The sequence below is a fragment of the Arvicola amphibius genome, chromosome 4 (assembly GCF_903992535.2).
Source record: "Arvicola amphibius chromosome 4, mArvAmp1.2, whole genome shotgun sequence".
Lineage (NCBI taxonomy): Eukaryota > Metazoa > Chordata > Mammalia > Rodentia > Cricetidae > Arvicola > Arvicola amphibius.
Window position 1 is genome coordinate 32,237,804 of NC_052050.1, and position 6,465 is coordinate 32,244,268.

Below are 6,465 nucleotides of genomic sequence, written 5' to 3' on the forward strand. Positions count from 1 at the left end.
ACTTCCTAGATGAGAAAGTCACCCTTCTGACTTTTTTGTGAGCCTTGTGTGAGGAGCGGCAAAGGCAGAATTCACAGCAGGGACCCACAAAGGCTGGGCCTGGCAGGCAGGACACACGTGACATGGAGAAACAGCTGTTCTAAAGAGAGCAGCTGACCGTGAGCTGTGGGAGCTGGGATTTCCTCTGAGTGGTGTTCCTTTAAGAAGGAAGACAGGGTCATTGTCTTAGTCCCTGTTCTCTGGCTGTGAAGAGACACCATAACCATGGGACCCTTTATGAAAGAGAGCATTTAATTGGGGGCTTCCTTACAGTTTCACAGGGTCAGTGCGTTATCATTGTGACAGAAAGCATGGAAGCAAACATGGCACCAAGCATGGCATTGGAACAGTAGCTGAGAGCTGTATCCTGACCTGAGAACAGAGGGGGGGAGGGAGGGAGGGAGGGAGAGAGGGAGGAGGGAAGGAAAAGGGAGAAGGAGAGAGAGAAAGGGAGAGGGAGGGAGCCTAATAGTAGCAGTGTGGGCTTTTTTGAAATCTCAAAGCCCACCCCCATTGACACACCTCCTCCAGCCAGGACACAGCTCCTAACCTTTCTAACCCTTTCAAACGGCGGCGCCACTTCCGGATAATTAAGCACTCAAATATATGAGCCCATGGGGTCCATTCTTACTCAGCACACAACAGCCATCATTAGCAGTAGAAAGAAGGAGTTACCTGATGGGAAGGGAGAAATACAAAATATAAAACGAAGAATCAGGTCTGGTGACATAGGCCTGTCGTGTCTGCTGTTCTGGAAGCTGAGGGAGGAAGTTGACAAGTTTAAGGCCTGCCTGGGCTATGGACTGAGTTCAAGGCCTGCCTGGGCTACGGACTGAGTTCAAGGCCTGCCTAAAAAAAAAAATCAGTGAGACTGTGCTTCAAAAAATAAAACATCCCTGGGGATGTCATTCACAGTTGGAGTATGCTCAAGCCCCTAGTTTCAAACACCAATATAGCCAGGGTCGGGGGTGATGCAGGGGGGAACGACGGGGACGAGACAGCAGCGAAATGGACCCTAGCCGTGACCTCTGACCCACTTTTAGTCTCCAGAGGCTGGGAGCTCTCACTCCTAAAATTCCCCCTTTTCCCCCCAGTATAGACTGCTGGCTCCTAGCAGTGCTATCCAGACCTACTGATTGGTTGGTTGGCTGCCTTCCAGACAAGTGACAGATGAGGTGTCACCACCCTGCACGGCTAGAGTGTGTCTTTAAGAAATCTGCCTCGAGCCGGGCGGTGGTGGCGCACGCCTTTAATCCCAGCACTCGGGAGGCAGAGGCAGGCGGATCTCTGTGAGTTCGAGGCCAGCCTGGTCTACAAGAGCTAGTTCCAGGACAGGCTCTAAAAAAGCTGCAGAGAAACCCTGTCTCGAAAAACCAAAATAAAAAAAAAAAAAAAAAGAAAAAAAAAAGAAATCTGCCTCGAGGCCTAGTAAGCAGTCAGACTCCGCATGAGTCACTCGAAACGGGAAAGAAATTGGGAACTAGAAACTGGCCCACCCAGCAGGTGCTGCTGGGTTCATAGGACAAAGTTCGAAGTTACTCAGCAGTCACAGCCATCCCAGACCAGCCCAACCTCTCTGTTTACATTTCTTGGAGTGTTACTCCCTGCAAGACTGCACAGCTGGCACGTTCTACTTCTTTAGTAAATTTAGGAGTGTGTGTTTATTCCCCAAGAGGAAACCACAACAGAAATTGCTGTCAACCTTTTATTTTATTTTTTTTTAAAAATTAGTGTTGGAGAAATGGCTCAGTGGTTAAGAGCACTGACTGCTCTTGCAGAGGACCTGAGTTCAATTCCCAGCACCCATGTGGCAACTCATAATTGTAACCCCAAGATCTGACATCCTCACACATGTAGGCAAAACGCTGATGTACATAAAATAAATGAATTATTTTTTTAACAAACAAACCTGGGCATTGGTGGCGCATGCCTTTAATCCCAGCACTCGAGAGGCAGACACCGGCGGATCTCTGTGAGTTCTAGGCCAGCCTGGTCTACAAGAGCTAGTTCCAGGACAGGCTCCAAAGCTACAGAGAAACCCTGTCTTGAAAAAAAAAAACTTAGAGGGATTTTTAATTTATGTGCATACGCTCATACATCTGTGTCTATGCAGCTATGTGTGGGTCCGTGCAGGTACCCTGAGAAGCCAGACAAGGGCTTCAGATTCTTTAGAGCTGGGGTTACAGGCTTTTGTGAGCTGCCCAAAGAGATTGGTCTTTCTTCTGTTAAAGAATCGTTGATTAATTTTGTATCTTATGAACTTAGTTTCTGTGTTTTTGTTGTTGTTTTGTTTTGTTTCTCGGGACAAGGTTTCACTGTGAGCCTTGGCTGTCCAGGAACTCACTCTGTAGACCAGGCTAGCCTTGAACTCTCAGAGATCCACTTGTTTCTGCCTCCTGAGTGCTGGGATTAAAGGTGGGTGCCCTGAGTTGTCTTGGAACTTTGCCAGTAAAGTTTTGCTAGCCTAGTGGAGTGGTATCTTAGACAGTGTTCTACGGCTGTGAAGAGACACGGTGACCATGGCAATTCTTATAAAAGAAAGCTTTTAATTGGGGGCTTGCGTAGAGTGTCAGAGGCTTCCATTATCATCATGGCAGGGAGCATAGGGAGTGTGATCATGATCAGCAAGGAGAGAGAGAGAGAGAGAGAGAGAGAGAGAGAGAGAGAGAGAGAGAGAGAGAGAGAGAGAGACTGGGCCTAGCTGGTGTGGGTTTTTGAAACATCAAAGTCCAACAATGCCACACATCCTAATCTGTCTAATCTTTCAAACCACCGCAAATAACGTGCACCTATCATTCCATCATTACCAGCCGTCCCAGCACTTGGGAAGCAGGAAGACAGTGAGTTTGAGGCTATAACACAGTGCATTGCAAGCCCATGTTTATTTATTTATTTATTTATTTTAATTTTAAAATTTTTTTCAAGAAAGGGTTTTTCTCTGTAGCCCTGGCTATTCTGGAACTCACTCTGTAGACCAGGCTGGCCTTGAACTCATAGAGATCCACCTGCCTCTGCCTCCCAAGTACTGGTATTAAAGGCATGCGCCACCACTGTACAGTCACAAGCCCATCTTTAAAAAAAAGGAGAAGTTTCTTTTGTAAAATTAAATATACTTTTATGGGCTACATGGATATCATCAATGACTCCTATAGCAACTTTTCGTTGACCCCTAATACGGTGTGTGTGTCTGTGTATTGTGCGTTTGCATGTATGTGTGGGGTCTGTCTGCATGCTTTGTACTGAGAAGAGAGGCCTGATGTGTAACTACAAACCAGATTTTTTAAAAATTAAGCTTGAGATCAAATACTATTTTGTTTGTCTGTTTTGCTTCGTTTTGTTTTTTGAGGCAGGGTTTAAGGTTTAAGTTGCCTGGGCTGGCCTCTAATTCACTATGTAGCCATGGATGATACTGTATTTCCTCCACCACCTGAGCCTGGAATATAAGCACCATCATGTCAGGGTTAGTTCTAGTGACTGAATCCAAGTCCTCTTACCAGCTTGGCAGACACTCTGCTGAATGAGCCACACCCACCCTTGCTTTCCTGGTCTGCCTGCACGTGAGCTCTCTCTCCCTCTCTTCCTTTTCCCTCCCCTTCTCCCATCTCCTGTCCCTCCTCTCCCCACTCTCCCCTCCCACCTACCTTCTTGTTGATAGCTCTTGCTAGGCAGTCAAGGCTGTGGGTGTGTACATATGAGTGCGGGTACACGCATGGAAGTCAGAAGACAACCTGCAGAAGTCGGTTCTCTCCAGCCATGTGGGTACCAGGGACCTAAATGAGGTCAGCCAGTTCAGCAGCAAGTACTGTTACCCACTGATCCGTCTCACTGGCCCTCCCAGTACTTGTTTCTTTGTTTTTGTTTTGTTTTGTTGTTGTTTTTTCCAAGACAGGGTTTCTCTGTAGCTTTGGAGTCTGTCCTGGAATTAGCTTTTGTAGACCCGGCTGGCTTTGAACTCACAGAGATCCGCCTGCCTCTGCCTCCTGAGTGCTAGGAATAAAGGCGTGTACCACCACTGCCTGGTGATTTTTTTTTTTTTTTTGAGACAAGGTTTTTCTGTGTAGCCATGGCTGACCTGGAATCTGCTCTTTAAACCAGGCTGGCCTCGAACTCATAGAGATCTGCCTGCCTTGGTCTCCCAAGAGTTAGGATTAAAGGCCAGTGCCACCACCCCCAGACCCCAGCATGCTTTGAACCGAAAAGTTGCCCTCTAACTTCCTTAGACCCTCGTAAATAAGATTATAAGCTTCGTTTACAATCCCTGTGACACCCACAGTAAGGACTCTTCCCTTGCTGTGACTTACTATTTTGTCTTATCTCTGTTGTAATCCTGCCCAGCGCACTTCAGGATTATCCCATGCTCTGATTTACTAGAAATAATAGGTTCCTTTGAAACACTTTGAACAATCTAACTTCTGAAGCCACCAAAAACAGACACTTGGCTATTGTTGACAGTAAGCCCAGGTCTCTCCTGAGAAGCTCACACCCATGTCTTGGGTGTGTACTGGTTCTTTCAAGGCACCTTTCCCCAACTAACGTCTGTGCTTAAAAGTTTTTTATCCTCTTCCTAAGATTTTTTTAAAGACTTCTTTATTCATGTATTTATTTATATGTGTGGTCGGTCTGTCTTCATGCACACCAAAAGGAATCTGATCCCATTACAGATGGTTGTGAGCCACCATGTCGTTACTGGGAACTGAACTCAGGACCTCTGGAAGAGCAGTCAAGTGCTCCTCACCACTGAGCCATCTCTCCAGTCCCAAGATTGATTGATTTTTTTTTTAATGTGTATGTGTGGGTGCCTGAGTGTGTGTATGTGCACCATGTGTTTACACAGGCCCAAGGAGGCCAGAAGACCCTTGGATCCCTAGAACTGGAGATACGGTGGTTGTGAGCCCATGTGGGTGCTGCAACTGAACTCTGGTTCTCTGCAAGAGCAGCAAGCTCTCTCAACCTGTGAACTGTGTGACACAAAGCTAAGCTAAAGGAATAAGTCCAAAGACAGACTGGAGTGAGCTGTCCAAAGACGCGGAAGCGGCTCGGTGTTGAGGATGGCAAAGACGTTTTCGACATTTATTTCTTCAGCTTATGTGTGGGTGCACACGTAGAAGTCAGAGGACGGACTTGTGGGAAGCAGTTCTGTCCTACCTCAGGCCATTTAGGTTTGAAAGCAAGGACCTTTACCCTCTGAGCCAGTCTGCCCACTCTTTAAAGAAGCTGTTTTTGAATATTCATGAGGTAGGTGGCATACTCATGGCGGTCCTTTACTCTCTGAAATGATAGTGAACCAGGTCTCCCCTTCGAGGATGTTTCTTCCCGTGATGTCTACAGAAGGGAATGGGTACCAAAACCACAATGTAAATGATGTAAAAATGCTGAGTCCTAGTATAGCAGGAGCAGCCTATCTGTGGCTGCCAGGATGCTTCACCCCCAAGGGCCATTCCGACCATCAGCGGACATAGGTCCCAGGAAGTGGCTGTAACTTCCTTGGTTTTCTCAACCCCCCCCCCTCTGGAATGGTCTTCCTGGAGTAGGTGGGGGCTTTCTTAGAAGGTGTTTTTACACCCAGTTCCATCTGTCGCAATTCCAGGTCTTAGGGGAGGATGGGACACATGGTGAAAGTGCCTTGCTCATGTTGTGGGGCTTCCCCAGGCCGCCGGAGCTGCCAAAACCAGCCTTGTTTTTCCCCCAAAGCCTGTCCTTCCTCTTATCAGCTTGGCTGTCTCACACCCTCGCCCATGTTCCCAGATGTAGTTAAGGCTAAATTCATTTTCACATACGCTGATTTCCACCACAACACAATCTCGGCCAGGAGTCTCTCCACTAGACCACCACAAACTTTCAAATTGTTCCCAGCGTTTGGGAGGTGGAAGCAGGAGGATCAGGAATTTAAGGTCACTCTGGGCTTCACAGTGAATCAAGCCTGGGTTAAATGAAACTCTGTTAGAGCTAGCTCGGTGGTTGGGCTTCTGCCTCCTCTCCCCTGCACCTGGTTAGTGGGGCTCATAGTCACCCCAGACCTCTTCTAGACTTCAAGGGGGCACCTGCACTCACAGGGCACATTCCCACACTCACACGCATGGCTTGCCTTGACTGAATTGCCATTCTGACTTTTATCTGAATGACGACAAAGTGGCATCTCCGAAGATGAGGTAGTTTGTTAAAAGGACGTGTGTGTGTGTGTGTGTGTGTGTGTGTGTGTGTGTGTGTGTTTTAGCAGGGCGGTGTTGGCACATCCCTTTAATCCCAGCACTTGGGAGGCAGAGGCAGGTGGATTTTTGTGAGTTTGAGGCCAGCCTGGTCTACAAAGCGAGTTCCAGGACAATCAGGACTGTTACACAGAGAAACCCTGTCGAGAAACAACAACAAAAAAGAATGTGTGTTGTGTGTGACAGGCTGCCCAGCAGGACTTACTCAAAGCTTGCAGGT